The sequence below is a fragment of the Pituophis catenifer genome, unplaced genomic scaffold (genome assembly GCF_029215685.1).
Source record: "Pituophis catenifer annectens isolate HBS135680 unplaced genomic scaffold, rPitCat1.0.hap2 SCAF_1, whole genome shotgun sequence".
Classification (NCBI taxonomy): domain Eukaryota; kingdom Metazoa; phylum Chordata; class Lepidosauria; order Squamata; family Colubridae; genus Pituophis; species Pituophis catenifer.
In genome coordinates, this window is record NW_027256881.1 from 246,855,564 (window position 1) to 246,873,405 (window position 17,842).

General features: G+C 40.3%; 1 long non-coding RNA gene across 1 annotated transcript; it reads left to right on the top strand.

The window, feature by feature from the left end:
- Positions 1-14,455: 14,455 nt before the first annotated feature.
- LOC139308989 (uncharacterized) lies at positions 14,456-16,081 on the top strand. The gene is made up of 2 exons (XR_011599778.1): positions 14,456-14,539; positions 16,048-16,081. It is a non-coding gene; the product is annotated as an uncharacterized lncRNA (long non-coding RNA).
- Positions 16,082-17,842: the final 1,761 nt, after the last annotated feature.

A 17,842-nucleotide genomic window follows, 5' to 3' on the forward strand; every position in this document is an offset into this window, starting at 1 on the left:
CAGTTCTCTCTATGCCTCTCCACTCCAGAAGGAAACCCACAGCTATTATTTATTAAGGAAGACCTGATGGCAGAAATCACCACACCCAGTTCAGTTAAAGATATAGCTGTAATTATTCTAGACAAGGGGAGGCAAGGCAAGGCATTATGCCACTGTATCCCACATTTAGGTAACCAGCAGTTATCTCAGGCCACCCTGCCATCAGGATCATACTTCTGAAGAGAATTTGAACCACTGCACAGGTCTCTCTATTGGTGTTCTCTGGGACTGGAGAAGATAAGGAAGCAAGAGAATCACAAGTTGGCCGAAGTGGGAGATGAAAAATCAGTGCACCAACCTGCGTACTTCCCTTTGAATGTCTTAACTGGGAGACATTTCACATGGAGGCTGAAAAAACCCACTGTCTCTGTAAATTGGGATGGTTGCGTGGGAAGGAATGGCAAAGCCCTACTGCACTTTAGGAAGAAGGGAAGATAAGGAAAACTTTCTGCCCCATAGTGTCAGAGCAAAATAGCAAAATAGCAGAACTGGAAGTTAATCATCTATCTATCTATCTATCTATCTATCTATCTATCTATCTATCTATCTATTTATCTCTAATCTGTTAGTTTGTCCACCTACATACCTATAGTCCATCCATCCATCCATCCACCTACCTACCTACCTATTTGTTGCCCATTTGTCTCTCTTTCTAATCTATCTATCTATCTATCTATCTATCTATCTATCTATCTATCTATCTATCTATCTATCTATCCACCTACCTACCTACCTACCTACCTACCTACCTACCTATGTATCAACTCATCAGCTGATGACTTCCCTAAGTCTAAAGGTATTCTGAAGACACAGAGATGTGGGGCCAATCTTAGACACAATCTTGTGAATCCCACAAAAATTAATATGCTCAACAATGGTATATACTGTACTATCATGGATCAAATCTATTGTTTTACTTTGCTGGGGAAAAAAGCATGTAGCCCTTCAAAATCAAACTGTTAACATATCAGTATATGGACATGTGTGGGTCAGTTTTTTCCTCTAGATTTAAGGGGAAAACAAAACTTGAAAATAACCGTGGTTAGAGTTGTGCCCCCTGTTCTTATTAAACATTTTAAAAATAATTTACTTTGCCATTCAAGATATGTGTGCAGTCATTTATAACTTTAGTTGGCATTGCCAGCAACTTTTTTTTTTTAGAAAGCTTTAAAAAAAAGGATTCAGATGAAACAAATGCAAATAATGATTGTATATATGAAATGAATAATTTAAATTGTGGATTCTTTGTTCTCAAGGATCAAAAGAAAAGCTACCATTCTAGCTCTTTAGGGATGGACCAATGTCCCCTTGCCTGATGGGATGCTTCAAAATGGACTATTAATTGGATGGCACAAATACTAATTTCCCATTATGCTTGCACCTGACATAAAGCCTTACTCCCATTGTGCATTTACATGACATATATGTTTTCTTCTTCTTGGGAAATGTAATAATTAAAGAATAATAATTAGAAATGATAGCAAATTAGTAAAACAAACTAATTGATCCTTTTTAAGAATAGTTGTACATTATTCTATCATACCTCTTATCTTATAGTTTATCTCAAGGATCCTTCCTGGGTTTGTTGTTTCCCTGTTGATATTTGCAACGGCCTCTTTGTATATATTGGTGCAATATAATTGCAAAGAAAGACTTTTCCTGTGTTTCAAGATCCGGTTGCTGCTGCGGGATGCAGTGAGCTTCTGTCACAGGCTCCAGCTCCTGCCGACCCAGCAGTTTGAAGGCGGGAGACCGCAAGTAGATAGATGGGTACCACTTAGATGGGCAATTTATTTGGGACATGAAAGGGCCCCCCAACTGGGCATCCCCTGGACAATGGTCATGTCACTTTTCAATCCTTTCAACCCAGAAATGCTTTGGTACTCCTGACACGAATGTAGTACTAGTAGCATCATATAGGTATGAGATATGGGACATGATCAGGGGTCGGTTCTACTTACCTTTACTACTGGTTCGCAAAGGGGCCGCGCACGCACGCTTGCTTTGCTTGCTCGCTTTGCTCGCTCACTCGCACGCTCTTCTGCGCATGCGCAGAAGCATTCTGATGACGTCGGGGTCGGTGGGCGGAGCCTTCCGCCAGTTTTACTACCAGTTCTATAGAACCAGTGTGAACCAGGGGCAACCCACCACTGGACATGATGCACCAGATGGGGCATCACATGGCAAACACTATATTGGATAGCAAAATCAGCCACGCTAGCCAATTCTGTGGAAGAGTTGATCCTTTATCTACTCTTTATTAGCTGAGGTTATCTTTATCTATCCTTTATTAGCTGAGGTTGCTTGATTTAACCAGGCAGTCTAGAAATAGCAACAGGAAGCAAAGCAAAAGCAAAAGCAAAGCAAAACAGCTAAACATTGTGCTCCTAAAACTAGATGACATTTGGACTATTGCAAGAATTCATGCTTAGAATTCTCAGAAAAAAGTATTTGCATCATTATAATATGCAGACATCTCCCGCTTCATTAGACAATCAAACGTCTTTGGAAAGCTAGTCTGCAAACAGACAGAGAGGCATTCAAGAATGCAAGGATTTCTGATAAAGAGGTTTCTTGTAGAAAAATTAATGAAGCCATTACAAAACAATTCCAGGGACTGCAGGTTATTAAAGGTAAGTCCTATTGATAAAGAAACCCAATTTCACATTCTTGTACCTCTTTCCACCTTCTGAATGTAAAGAGCTAGAAGCCATTTCTTTGGGGGCAGAGTGATGATTTCCACAAGCACACAAAAGACAGATATTCCTTCATGATATTTGGCTCCTGTTCCCACAGGTGCCATTTGTGACTAAATGAGAACTTGTTGCAAAATATCAAAGAGTCTTGACTTTTGTGGCAGGTTCTCAAATTGAACTCCACAATATATACCGGTATATCTACATGCAAAAGGTAAACATATATAGATACAGATATACATCAGAGGTGGTATTCAGCAGGTTCTGACCAGTTCTGGACAACCGGTAGCAGAAATTTTGAGTAGTTCGGAGAACCGGCAAATACCACCTCTGGCTGGCCCTGCCCTCATCTATTCTCTGCCTCCCAAATCCCAGCTGATCTGCTGGGTCTTCTTTTGTTGCCCTGCACAGGAGAACAGAGCTGGAAAGCAGGTTAGTGGGGTGGGGTGGGATTGGAGATTTTGCAATATCCTTCCCCTAGAGTGGGAGGGAATGGGGATTTTGCAGTATCCTTCCCCTGCCATGCCCACCAAGCCATGCCCACCAAGCCACACCCACAGAACCAGTAGTAAAAACATTTGAATCCCACTACTGATATACATACATACACATATACATTTCATATACATATATGAAATATATTAGAAAGTAAAGATATATATACCCTTATCAAGCAAGAAGCCAGCACAATGTTCAAATGTTCAAAATTTAGCACCAACTACTGAAAAAAATGTGAATGTGTTTCTGAACCTCAAAGCGTTTTTCTTATTGAGACTGATGTCACCATCAAATGTGCTGCCATACAGATATTTTAATAATTTCCACTATTCATATAACTTAAAGATGGATATTCTAGCCACTCATCCCACCAGTCAAGTAAAACAAGTAGGATATCAAAGGAGTCATTGTAGTTAAAATACAGTGAAAATAGCCTTGTTTTTAAATTACTTTCATCATTCTGCACAACAGAATTTGGAAGCTGATCTGTTTTTCAATGACTTCAGTTGATGTAAGTGTTCTAGCCTTAAATAAGAAGTGTGATGTAAAAGTGGGAAGAAATCTGAATATGAAGGTGGGAAATGAAATGAAGAAATGAAGTCCAGAATAAATTCAGAATGTAGATTCATAATTCAGTTGCATTAAAACTCATTGGGTGAAGCCTTAAGATGAAAAGCAAATGAGCCACATGCAAAGCAGGTCATCTGTGCAACATCTAGAAGCAAAGATGGAAGTGCCTGCCCTTTTTGGGAGTCCTCCAGTGACTATTATAATGGCATGTGGAAATAACCTTGAGATACAGGGGATAGAGCTAGAGCCTGGTCAACAGTCCAATAAGTGGCAGCTTAGCCTGCAAAAGGAATGTGGGCATGGGAAACATTTCAGAGGGGACCCTCTATAGAATCTTGGACTGTAAAGGTGGGGGAGGGAGAGATGTATTTTCAGACTTGCAAATTTCAGTGAGTGTAACCTTACAATAAAGTTAGAGCTATGGTAGTACTTCTGGGTGTGCATCTTGTTTGAACAATCCTGCAAGGCTGACAACTGTCACCTTTATGGGTCATTCACTGCTTCCTGAGCATAGAAACAGGGGAATTTGTCCTTATCTCAATCTCGGTGCACCCCACATCTTTACTATATGTTTGAGTTTCAATGCAGAACTGTTGTTTCCAAATCTGAGCTACCATAAACTCTTTTCCAGTACTTTGTTCTATTTAATAGCACCCCCACCCCACCCCCAGCTCCCAGTGGCTGCAATGCCTGGCATGTCTGTTCTCCTGCAGTGGTTGGCCACTGTTCTGGGTAGCCATTTCACCCTGAATTATCAGATTTATGTTCTCTGATGCTCCAATTCTAGCCTGTTAAGTCAGTGGACTATCCTTAAACCTAAATACTCAACTCCTTACTTTTCTCAGTGGGCCTCTTTTCAATTTCTACCCAGGCTGGGTAAAACAAACCTTTGCTTTTCCAACCCCCATCTTGCAAAACTTCCTTTCCTTATTTTTTTAAAAAAGTATCTTTAGGTTGCAAAATAAGTATACTGCCACTTTGTTTCTACAAAGGAAGAGAGGAACATAAAAACAATTGTTCCTTTTGCGTTGATTATTGTAGGATTGGAGCTTTGATGGCATCATTGGGGGAGGGAGGAAAGGAAGGGTCAAAGCAGGAGATAATTGGGAAGGGGCTACACGCATCCACATGTGAAACATCTGGTAAAGTAAAGGAAAAGATTGGGAGAAGGAAAACTCAAGCAAGGATTAAGACTTGTGGTGGTCAGATTTAGTACCCACCCAGTTCTGTTGCCAACCCATTGCAATTTGGACTACAATTTTCAGTCACTTTTAGAAGCAGTAGAAACATGGGAGACAAGCAGCTTTAACTGCAATGCAGAATTGTCCTATGTTCACATACTTACTGAACCATAAATTATCCAGCTAAATTTGAGCGGAGTGAATTGTGCAAAGCTGCCCACCTTTTTATGGTTGAGTATATTGTGAAAACCTTGGGGAAAATTGAGTACCTTGGAGTTAGCATGTTGAATTCTACAGCAACAGCCTGTCTGTTCCCAGACCAGTTTTCAGGGGTGGCAGCTCAAGCTAAATTCTGTACCAGCTGGCTCCTTGTAAGATGGATCTTGCTTGCAAGATAATTTATGTTTAAATTAACAAGTGACTTTTATAGGTGGTGGTAGGGATGCACCCTTCTGAGGAGAGCAATTTGGCAGACCCATGGGACCCACTGGAAGGGGCTAGCATTCTTCATTTTGCTTCAAGTGTAAAATGTGGCTTTCCAAGTGTATGAAACCTATTTAAAAATGTAAAATATAGTTTTTGCAGATTTTTATATTTCTTGCCTCAAAATGACAGGATGCTACAAAGTCAAGGGTAGCTAGATAGAAGAGAATGAATTTTAAAACCCACAAATTACCTAAAATGTACAAGAAACAGAGTTTTCTTATGGTTCCCAAAACTTGGAATCAGTAATAATTCCCGTGTCATTTGAAGATTTTATTGTTTCATCAGACACTCTTTGTTTAAACTTTATGAGCATTGTGTTGTGATTAGAGTTTGCTTAATTGTCTTTTCTTTTAAATCCAGGTCAGCAGCACCTAATGCTCTGTTTAGAGGATATAGATCTCATAGGTAATAAGTGAACCTACCAGGAAGTCTAAACATTATTTCAATTAAAATCCGAAAGCCCATCTAAACCTGTGTTGGGTTTGGATTCAGGCATAGAAGCAAAACTCAGCAAATGGTAGAACCCAGAAGCAGAGCTCAGCATCTTGACCTTTAGAGGAATAAAGGTACAGCAAATCAAAGGGTCCCCCAAGCAGAGAAGCTTAAATGTATCGATCTCTATGGGGAGATGAATCTGTCTGTAAGTGTCAACAAAAAATATCTGATGTAAATGCATAGACTATAGGAGGGAAGTCTGCAGGCTGTTTGCGTCACAAAGCTATTTGTATTCATAAGCTGTTTATTTAATCTTTTCATGTATTAATTATGCGATTCCCAGGGCAATGTATTATAAACAGACTGCAGCTTTCAAGAAATCTGTCATCACTACCCAAAACACAGAAGCACAGACAAACTCATAACACAGTAGCATTTTGCACACATTAGGGCCATTTAGTGCTGCGGTTACTGTTATGATTTAAACCCACTGTGTCCCCAACCCCTGGTCGGTGGACTGGCAATGGTCCATGGCATGCCAGAAACTGGGCCACGCAAACAAGCAAAGCCCCATCTGTGGGATGCAGGCAGCACATGAAACCATGCCTTCTCTGGTCCATGGAAAAACCTCTCCCCACGGAACTGGTCTCTGGTGCCCAAAAGGTTGGGGGCCTCTGGTTTAATCTAAGTACTATTAAAACTCTAATTGTCATGACCTTTAACTGGGTGAAATGGTGCATCACAGAGCAGCCATTTTTAAAACAAAGCACCTCAAAGCACCTAACTTACAGAATGTGTCCAAATTCTGGGATCTGTGACTCCTGAGGGAGTGAAATTTGGGGAAGATGTGACTGCTTCGGTCCCTCTGTCTCCTGCTGTGCTGTTGGGATGTTGCTATGATTACATGGTCTTCATTTTCAAAGTTCTATGACGGTTTCCTAGCCAATCTTGCTTTGCCTCACTGCCTCTCCATCCAGCAGCAATCATTTACCTGATTCTCTATCTAGCACAGCAGCCCCCAACCTTTCGGGCACCGTGGAGAGAGTTTTCTCCATGGATCAGAGGGGGCATGGTTTTCCATGCTGCCTGCATTTTGCTGATGGGGCTTTGCTTGTTTCCATGGCCCAGTGGCTGGCATGCCATGGCCTGGTACTGGTCCGTGGACCAGGGATTGGAGACTCCTGATTTGGCATATGCACTTGGATGTCTTCATCACAATATCTCAGACAAATCTGTCTTCTTTTTTTTTTTCTTGCAACATGCTAAATCTCTCAAATGAGCAATTGTATTGTAAATTCAGACCATTATTTTCCATAGTTCAGATTATAGTTTCATACTCAGTTACCTGGACAATGCTGAATAGAAAATGTAATGCAAAGAAAAAGGTGGTTACAGTAAAGTAAAAGAAAGATGAAACTGAACTGTTGGCAAATCCAATGCTGCAGAGTTAGAGTTAGGGTTAGTCTCCCCTCCCCCACTTTTTCACACTAGATATTTTTACTTTTTCAGTGTATTTTTATGTTCTGTGACAATCTGATGTTACAGCTCTTCTCTTATTTTCTTTTCCTCCCTCTTTGCTTCAGTGGGTCACAGACAAGCACTTATTCATTTGAAATTTCTTTTGATGGAATTAAGCCACTGGTCAGTTTTTGGGCTGTGTTTTCATTTAAACAGTGATGTTTAGCATGCTGTAAAATTTATAGCGCAGCTTACTTAAGTTAATATTCGGTGGATAATATATTGCAAGATTGCAGTTTTAAAGGCTCTCTCTTTATGGAAAGATGGTAAAGTTTGGCACCAAACAGCCCATACAGTTCATTGCAATAAGCGGAGCCATTTCCTGAATTACTTCACGGGTACATCATTTTGAAAGTGTTGTTTTAAGGCAATGCATTGGTCTGATGAAATGTCCCTTGCACAGGAGATGCCTCATTGAACTCTGATTTCACTTAGTCCAAATTGCAGAAGAATGTAGGTTCAAGGTAATAGAATGAAGAAATTTCTTGGTTGAGAAGCAAAACATTTGCAAGGAAAAACAAAGAAAGTCTAGTTGCCTTTTGAAAATGCACTTTTGGGACAACCGTGACCTGGATGATCGAGAATCTCCATAGATTGCACTTTGGGATGAACACCTTTCAAATGCTGCGGGAGTATGAATGGATTTCCAGAAAATCTGTAGACTACAGGAACCATTTGCTCTTCAATTTGAGATGCAGACAAGACAGACTCATCCCCAACAGCCTGCACCTGTGTTCAACAGTGAAACACAGGGCAGAAAACACCCTGCAGGCCTCAACAACTCTCAGGGAGAGCGCTAATGACCAGATGACTGCAAGGAATATAAATCCTTCCATTTTTCACCATTCACTCAGAACTGAAGAAGCTTCTTGGATGAGAAGCTAAATGTCTTCAAGGAAAAAGAAAGAAACTCAAGTTGCCTTTTGAAAAAGCATCTTTTGGGGTGGGGTGGGGTAATAGAATGAATTATACAGTTATTCCTTTCTTACTATTTTGAGGAAATGTTTTGCTGCCTAGAAACTTTGAATAAATTGGGATAGATTTTGATCATCATTTAATTGTCATTGAATTGTCTGCTTTGTTCTTATGTCATGTTTCTCTGGGATAGGATTGAGAAGAAAGAAAGTTAACTTAAATCCAAAATAGTCCTGGAGCTACCTAGGCTAAATTAATTCTTTCTGGTTAGCTAAATTGCCCAGATGATTATGATGATTATATCCAGATGATTATAATCATGAGATGATTAATCTTTTTGTCTTTTTTATTTTATTTTATTTTTTGCTCATAAAAACTCCACAAAGATAAATAAAATAAAAGGAAAAAAGCCTAGTGGTTTTTTTTTTTTTAAAAAAGAAAAAAATTCAACAAAAGAAAAAGGAAAAAGATATAATATATCATTTTACCAGTAAAATGCTAGAATTCTCTATATAATTATCTAATGCAGTTATAGAAGTGTGTTTGTGCGTGCTATCATTCTAGCTATCCTTTGGTTGAAATGGGCCATACCTTTATCTTTCCCATGCTGCAATATCACTCTTTTGGCCAGGGTAAGGGCATGATGAATCCATTTATATTGTCTGGTTATCAAATTTCACGTATGAGATATATAGTTCAAAAATATTACAGTCTGAAATGTTAGCTTGTGTTGCACAATTATATTTATATAATCCAATTCTTTTCTCCAAAACTGGGTAAGTGTAGGAGATTGCAAAAGCATATGTTTCAAAGAAGCATTATCTTTGTTACATCTTCAACAGAATTCTGCTTTTGACAGTCCTTTTCTATATAAATGTAATGAAGCCCAATACATTCTAAATATTACTTCTTGTTGTATAAGTTGTATTTGAGATCCATTGACATTCTTGCTATGAAAGTTAAAATACTGTCCCCTTGTCTAGGCAACATGGAAACCTCTCATACTTTATTCCATTCATGTCTTAGCAATTCCATATCGCATTAATTATTGATAACAAGTATCCATAGAAACTTATGGTAGATTTTTGTTTTTTGTTTTTAAAGTGTTTAACAGGTTGTTCTAATATCTCAGGTGTCTCAGAAGCTGAAAACACCCAGACACAAACTGAGCAATGTGGTATATGCAGTACAATGCAGTGAACCATATGCAGATCTGTTCATTGGGTAAACAAAACAATCTCTTCATAAACACATGGCACAACATAGGAGAACAAACCCGTCAGGACTAGAGTCACCAGTCCATCTGCATTTAAAAAAACAAAGGCCACTCTTTTGAAGACAGCAAAGTCCACATTTTGGACAGAGAGGATTGCTGGTTTGAAAGAGGGGTCAAAGAAGCCATTTATGTCAAAATTGAACAGCCCTCTCTCAACAGAGGGGGAGGGATACAACATTATCTATCTCCAATCTATAGCACAGTCCTTTCAACAGTTCCAAGAAGGCTCCACATTCATTTGCACCACTCAGGTGACCTTGATGACACAGATAAATCACTAGGTGGCCTTAACAACTTGCTAAAAGAATGCAAATGACCAGCTGTCTGCGAGGAGTATAAATCCTTAAATTCCCTACCATCCAGTCAGAGCTGAAGAAGCTTCTTGGATGAGAAGTGAAACATCTTCAGAGAAAAACAAGAAACTCCAGTTGCCTCTTGAAAAAAGTATCTTTGGGACAACCATGACCTGGATGACTGGGAATCTCCATAGTCATTTCTATTGATACATTTGCAATGGTCTAGAACCGTGATGGTGAACCTATGGCACCAGTGCCACAGGTGGCATGCAGTGCCTTCTCTATGGGCATGCGAGTCATCACTCCAGTTCAGCTCCGTCGCACATGTACGCGTGCCTCCTACCAGCCAGCTGGTCATCAGGTCTCTGCTGTGCATGTGCAGGGGGTGGGGCACGTGTGGGAGTGCACATGCATGCATGGGTGTGTGTGTGCATGGGGGCACATGCATGCGCGGGGGCCGGGCATGCATTGCATTTTGGGAGTTCGGGCGTGTGTGTGTGCACGCTTTGGGCACTCGGTCCAGAAAAGGTTAGCCTTCACTGGTCTAGAACAATTAAAGTGCAAATTATTCAACACAAAAGTACCATTGCGGTGAGATGGACAGGAAATAAATTTAATAAATAAATATATGTTAAACTTAAAAAATCAATGTCTTTTAAATCGTTTCAGTCAATAACTGGTGTAGGAAATTAAATTTTACTGTTTTCCTGAATACTGGAAAAATAAGGTGGGGATGAGGGTAACAAATATACTCCATTGTGAAGGGTATTTTATAGCCTAGGATCCACATAGGCTAAGGTCCTCTCCTACTGCCAGGTACGTGAGTTCTAGCAATAAAGGTGCTCAAAAGAATTTATTGCTGATGTAAATAGCTGAAAAGGTTCAGAGTTGGGCTTCGTCAGGCTCTAAGCATCATTTAAAGATCAACATTAGCACCTTAATCTGTGCTCAGATTATAACTGAAGATCCTTTGTTTCAGGCATCCTGTAATCCCAATATCTTTCACAGGGTTGGAGCGTCTGCATTTTATACCAAATATGATATTTCAAGAATAGTCCCATGTAAGACATCTTGCAGTAGTCAAGAGGTAATGTAACCAATGCATGGGTATTGGTTGCAAAGTCCACCCAGCTCAGCAAAGTTTATAGTTGACCACTAGCCACAGCTAGCTGAGACAATGCACTCCTTGCCAGAGCTGTTATAAGGACATCCGCCGGGGGATTGGTTACTTCCACCAGCGGGAAGTTTGAACAACTGTCATTGGCCGGCTGGCTGGCCCAAGCAGAATATAAGGAGGCTCGGGAGCCACTGCCGGCAGTCTGTTTTTACCATTCTAATAAAGAGCTGAATGGACCAGAGCTGAGTCGCGTTTCTTTCCAGCGCCGATCTAACAAGAGCCATCACCTGCAAGTCCAGTAATCACTAGAGGTCAAGGAGAGTCTTCAAACTTCAAATTTACCCTTTCCAGGGAAGTGCAGAAGAATCCCTAAATTCAGTTTTCTTCTACTGACAGCACCTCTGCCTTACGTGTATTTAATTTCCCATTTTTCTCCCTCCCCCTGTTGATCTTAGGTAACATTCCCAGTTGCTAATTATTTCTTTAAAATTAGACCACAGAGACCTGTATAGCTGGCTGTCGTCAGCATCCTAATGGCACCCCACTCAGCACTCTAAATGATCTCACCCACTGGTTTCATTTAGATGCTAAACAGCATAGAGGGCAAGATAGAACCATGTAGGGCATCATAGGTTAGTGCCCTAGGTGTCAAACAATAGTCACCCAGCACCACCTCCTGGATGTTTCAAAAATAGAGGAATATATATGTTTAAAGAAACTATCTCTGCAGCTACTAGATCTGCAGAGCCATCTATAGTGGAAAGTCTGTAGATCTTCCAATTTTCTACCATGAATCAGTCTCTTGTAGGTTCCTGCCCAAATCTGGGGCAGTTTTACATACTGGTGATGCCATTCACATATTTTCATCCTGCTCTGTGGTCCATGTTAGGAGGATGTCACAGTATACCAACAGTTTCACGCATTCCGAGTGCATACTTTATTTATACTGGCTTTGCTCCATCTCCTTGGAGACTTCTTTTGCTTTGGTTTGGGAGTCACTTCAGGTTCTGTGGGGTGAGAGGTGGGTGGTTCAAGAAACACTAACAAAAGGAAGAAGGTGTGGTTGTGGAAACAGTCCTAATTCCGTTGACCTGAGCTTCCACTCTCACTGTACCTGTTGATTCCTTTCCACAAGGATCTGTTGGCATTAGCTGGATTGACTGTCATCTGCTGGTGTTTTGGCTGCAGCTCTACCAGCAGGTGGCAAAAGAAAACTGTCTTGTCTCCAACAAGACAAGTGATCTGTAACTTGGGCATTTAAATATTAAGGAAGGTGCCCTTCTCCATTGCAAATATATATAAAAAATGTCCACTCTTCTGGCAAGGAGATGCTATGCAGAATCTGCTCATCTGTCTTCTCCCTGCTTCAATCTGCATGCAGGACTGGGGAAAAAAGTATATAGCTGGCACCTCAACAGAATTGATGAATTATTAGCTTTTCTTTTTTCTGGTTTGCAGTTTGACAGAAATTATAAACCAGATATTGGAGTTTTTCTCCATCTCGTAACTTTTACTTCATACAAATAAGGCCATTTTTCTTTACTAACCTCTTGCAGTGCAAAAAATTCTGTATTCAAGTTCTGAATGTTGAGGTAGTTTTAAAATTGAATTTTAGCATAAATTGACAAATTATTAATAAAATCTATTGAAAGCAAACTTTAAAAAAACACCTCCCAGCCCACATACATACAAATACATTTCTAATCTTTGGGAGAGATGCAAACATTTACATATTCATATGAATTTATTTATTTCTTTATATCCTGCCTAGGGAGCATGATAGGTAAAGTGGTTAAGATGCTGGGTTGACAAGCAGGAAGCCTGTGTTCAAGACCCAAGTGCAGACCATGGGGCAGGGTGAGCTCCTGTCGTTTGCTCCAGTTCCTGGCAGGGACATGAAAAGAGTTTGAAATACTTCCTCTGAACCATTTTTGAAGTGCACAACCATAATAATGCACCCACTCACTTCAACTGAGAAGTCAGGAATTCAAAATTCCCCTCTGCAGTAAACATGCTGAGTACTATAAAGGTAAAGGTAGAGGTTCCCCTCACACACATGTGCGAGTTGAAGACGCTTTTATTTCATCAAGCGGGCCTCGCCTAAATCTTCTCCCTTTTAAGTGTAAATTTTAAATTTTTAATGTATTTTAAAATTATGGGTATTTTAAATTATGGGTATTAATTCGGCCAAATTTATTTAATTCATTTTATTTGATTTTAAATTTTGTATATCTATGTGTTTTATTTCATGGCTGTACACTGCCCTGAGTCCTTCGGGAGTAGGGCGGTATAGAAATTCAATAAAATAAATAAATAAATAAATAAATAGTCATTCCCGACTCTAGGGGTTGTTGCTCATCTCCGTCTCAAAGCCGAAGAGCCAGCGCTCTCCGAAGATGTCTCCGTGGTCATGACTAAACACCAAAGGCACACAGAACACTATTACCTTCCCACCAAAGGTGGTCCCTATTTTTCTACTTGCATTTTTTACGTACTTTCGAACTGCTAGGTTGGCAGAAGCTGGGACAAGTAGCAGGAGCTCACCCTGTTATGCGGCACTAGGGATTTGAACCGCTGAACTGCCGACCTTTTAATCTCAGTGTCCACCGTGTTCCTACTATATTGCCCCTTAAAACAGTACATGGTAATATTAATATAGATCTATGTTGGAGGTTTGTTGTTGTTAGTTGCAAAGTCGTGTCCGACCCATCATGACCCCATGGACAATGTTCCTCCAGGCCTTCCTGTCCTCTACCATCCTCTGGAGTCCATTTAAGCTCACGCCTACTGCTTCAGTGACTCCATCCAGCCACCTCGTACTTTGTCATCCCTTTCTTCTTTTGCCCTCAATCTTTCCCAGCATTAGGCTCTTCTCCAGAGAGTCCTTCCTCTCATTAGGTGGCCAAAGTATTTGAGTGTTGGAGGTTACTTAAAGTATATTTCACGAAGAGCTGATCATACAAACAGCCATGTAAGAGTCTCTGACCAGTGAAATGGGCAGCATATAAATTTAATAAATAAAAACTAAAAATAAATATTAGTGTTCAGCCTAATCTACCTCTGTCTTCTTAAGGAAGGATGTGTACAACTTAGATAAATCAGTATCATAATTAACATGGACGATTAATGCAAATTCAGTCTGTGCACTTTTCATCCCTTTGATTCACCAGATTAATTTTCCCTACCTACTGCCTAAAATCATTAACTGACCCAATGGTAAAGATTCCTATTTCTCTTTAGGAGGATTGCCTGATAAAGCAGGGTGCCTGATTTCTCCAAGGTTCCTTCAGGGTTTCCCAACCTGACTGCATTAATTGAGGGTGGTGATTTGTATTTCTGGATCCTTGCACACTATTGGTCTGAGGAAGGCTTCATGCCCTTAAAGAGAGATTTTTTTTTGCTGAGCTGTTTAAGAAACCCATTTATACCTCCTGAGGAAGCCGAGTGCTTGTGGCTTGCCAGTCGAACCTGCCCTCCCACCAGCGCTCTCTGTATTTCTTCTTGGGACTTGGGTGAGCCCTTTGCATGTCTCTTATTCATCTCTCTTTACTTTTAAGGGAGTAAAAGGAAGGAATAGAAGTGCTCTGGTGCTTAGATTAACAATGTGTGCTTGGCTGAATGATAGGATCTAAAGGTGAACATTGAATCGAAAAGCTGTTCCCCATCACCTGTCAGGAAGTCCCGTTTCTCCCCCAATCCCCACTTTTAACCTACACATTTTCATCTGACATTCTCCCTACTATGTTTCTTGCTGCTCTCACTCCATTCAAGAATGCCGGTTCGTGGCACTTCAGAAGGGAAATACTGACATTTCTCCTCTGTTCTAACTCTCATACATTAAGTGAGAAAGTTGAACAATATAAATTTGCATGCTGCTTAAATTTACCTGGGTTTTTTTCATCCAGCCTTGTCAGATGAGGAAGCTTGGACAAAAGCAGCAATTTTTGCTTTGCCAAAAGAAGTTTTGGGACAGAAAGAAATGGAATTGATGCGCCATTCAAAAAGCAGTTTGAGGCTGCAGGCAGCAAACACTAAAACCGCTTGTTCAAAGGGAGCCGGGAAGTTTATCACACTTGGCTGCTTGATCTTTTTCACATTTGCTGGTAAAAAATAAATTAGAACGGAGAGATTGCTTTTTCATTTCAGGGAGGCCAAGCTGTGCCTCTTTCCCAAGCTGTGGGCTGACATTTTTTGTCAAAGTTATTGTCGCTCATACTTCGGGCTCCTGTCGTTGCAACAGTGATTCCCTCACAACTCGTGTGGTTAGGACTGGAAAAGGCTACAATCCAAGGAGACAGCTGCTGTTCCTTACAAGCCATATTTAGAAGCACTTTCTTCTCAGTTATGTGATAGGTCCTACACATTTTTAGGATAAGATTTCTTTTGGGAGACTTGCCATTGCCTTCTGGATGTCCTTGCTGGGCATCTTTTAACTGTTCCTCTTATTCCAACTCAAAAGGACATTGGTGGTGACTGAGGCTAGCATAAAAAATGACACCAGCAGCTTCACTAATAAGAGAAAATGTCACCTTATCATCCTGGTATCCTTGAAACACCAGTAATGCCTAAGGTTATAGTTATGCACTGCACCAGTGAGCACACCCACAGTAATCAATATGCAAACATTGACTATAGAAGATGTCATTGACCAAGAATCCTTACAATGAATATAAGATGTTGGACTAAATCTCAAAACATGTTTTGCTCCCCTGTTCAAAATATCCCCTGCCATAAAAAAAATGCTTGCAGTTGTTCAAGTAGACACTATTTCTAGGAAAAAAGGAATAAAATTTGGGAACTTTCTGAAATGCTTGGTGGATCATGGTTTTCTCCAGCTACGATTAACAATACATTTGGTTGCTGTCTATAGATGTGGTAACTATTTCTCCACTCAACAGAAGGAGAAGAGTTAGGGAGGTAGTATCACCCTATTTGTTTTCTATTCAAAGCAGTGTCCAATACTAACTATTCTGAAGAATTCAATTTTATTAAAAACTTTATTCCTTCTGGTTTATTGCAGGATCTCATCAACAAAACCAAGATGTCAGAGTAAGTTGTTCTTTGTAATATGGATGTTTTTATGAACTAGAGATTCAAATATTTTTAATTTTCATGTGCCCCAATCCACCTGAAGTTCAGGCATGTGGAAAATGGTTTTTTGTCTTATCTTCATCTAGAGATGGGAGGGGCATTTGCAGTTATGGGCTTCCTGCACTGAACTTTTTCCTCTGCGTTCTTTGTTCCTTCCTTGTAACCTTTGGAAGTATTTCATCAGTGTTGCCCTTAATGTCCCATGGGTATTTTGGGGATAATGGTACTTCTATTTCTTTTCAGACCTTCAAACTAACTATCTTTTTTCCCCTCCTCCCTCCCTACCTTTCTTCTTGTGATCATCTCCTCTTTCCTAACAGTGAAGAAGTAAGTTTTTTTTTAAATTGATTATTCTGGGGACTCTGTTTAGAATTAAAATATGATTAACTTGGTAACACCGTCGGTCTACCTAAATTTTCTCTTCGGTAGAAGAAACTGAAGGACAATGAATAGTTGATAGTTATACCAGATTTTCTAGCTTCTTCATCTTTTCTTAAAAATGCCAGTTCGATTCAGCTGTATTATGTAGTTATTATTATTGATTAGCAGACACCCCCTACAAAAACACACAATGAATACTAAATTATTTAAATCTGGGCAAAACCAATCCTGCTGGGTTGTTTTATACTGAAACATTATAGTTTTGGTCCAAAGTCCCACTGAAATGGCATCACTGATCTCAATGATTGCATCACATATTCTTGGGTGATAAAAGAAACAGAATCCAGGAAAACAATCTATTCAAATGAAGAGGAAGGGCTACATACACAGGATGAAGGCTAATGTTTGATAGCTAGATTAAAAGAGCTGGATTGTAGATGAACCTGTTCCCAACATGAACATTTTAACTTATTCCCCAAATTCAATAAAGTGTTGCCATTTTGGCGAGATGCTGCCATAGCAAGCGAAGGCCTCCCTCCCATTTCTGATACTAGATTGCATATCCTTTTCGAAAGAGCCTGCAAAAGGAAACAGCATTCTTTAATGACTCCTTATCATTAAGTGCAATGAAATCGATATTTTAGGTGGCACACAAGAAAAATATTTGGATTATAATAAATTCCCATCCCACTCCTTGGAGTGGTTATTCATAGTATCAAGTGGAAAGCAGTTGTTGTAATTCTCTGGAGGGCATGCTGACCAGTGGTGGATTGCTACTGGTTCACCCTGGATTGGGTGAACCAGTAGTGGTGATGGCGGGAGGCTCTGCCCACCCACCCGGATGTCTCTGCGCATTTGCAGAAGCATTGCGCGTGCACGCGCCCATGAGCAAACCAGTAGCGAACGAAATTGAAACCCACTATTGATGGTGACCTCCAGTATCTTGCTCAGAGTAAGGTGGATCACATGCTGGATCCAGAATGGCTCTGCCGTTCCAAAGATTTCCTCTATGTTCTTGGGGGTTAAACTTTGGGGTAATCTGAAGAGCTATGAACAAACAAAGCTTTGCTCTGAGGAGCCCCAAAGCAAAACTTTAAGGACTAAAGTCAGCCTGTTCTGCCCTACCAGCAAGAAAGCAGTTGGTGCAGCCCCCTAGGCATGCTTCAGGCAAAGATGGTTTGCTTTAAATCTTTTAATACCTCAGAATTTTGCACTCTCAATACCCATTGGAAGCAGTGCATGTTGACTGCACAACACGCAGTGAAGGAACAACAGCTGTAGCAGTAAAGCAGGGGAAGAATGATGGGATCCTTCCTCTTAAAGTGTCTCTTTGGACCACTCTA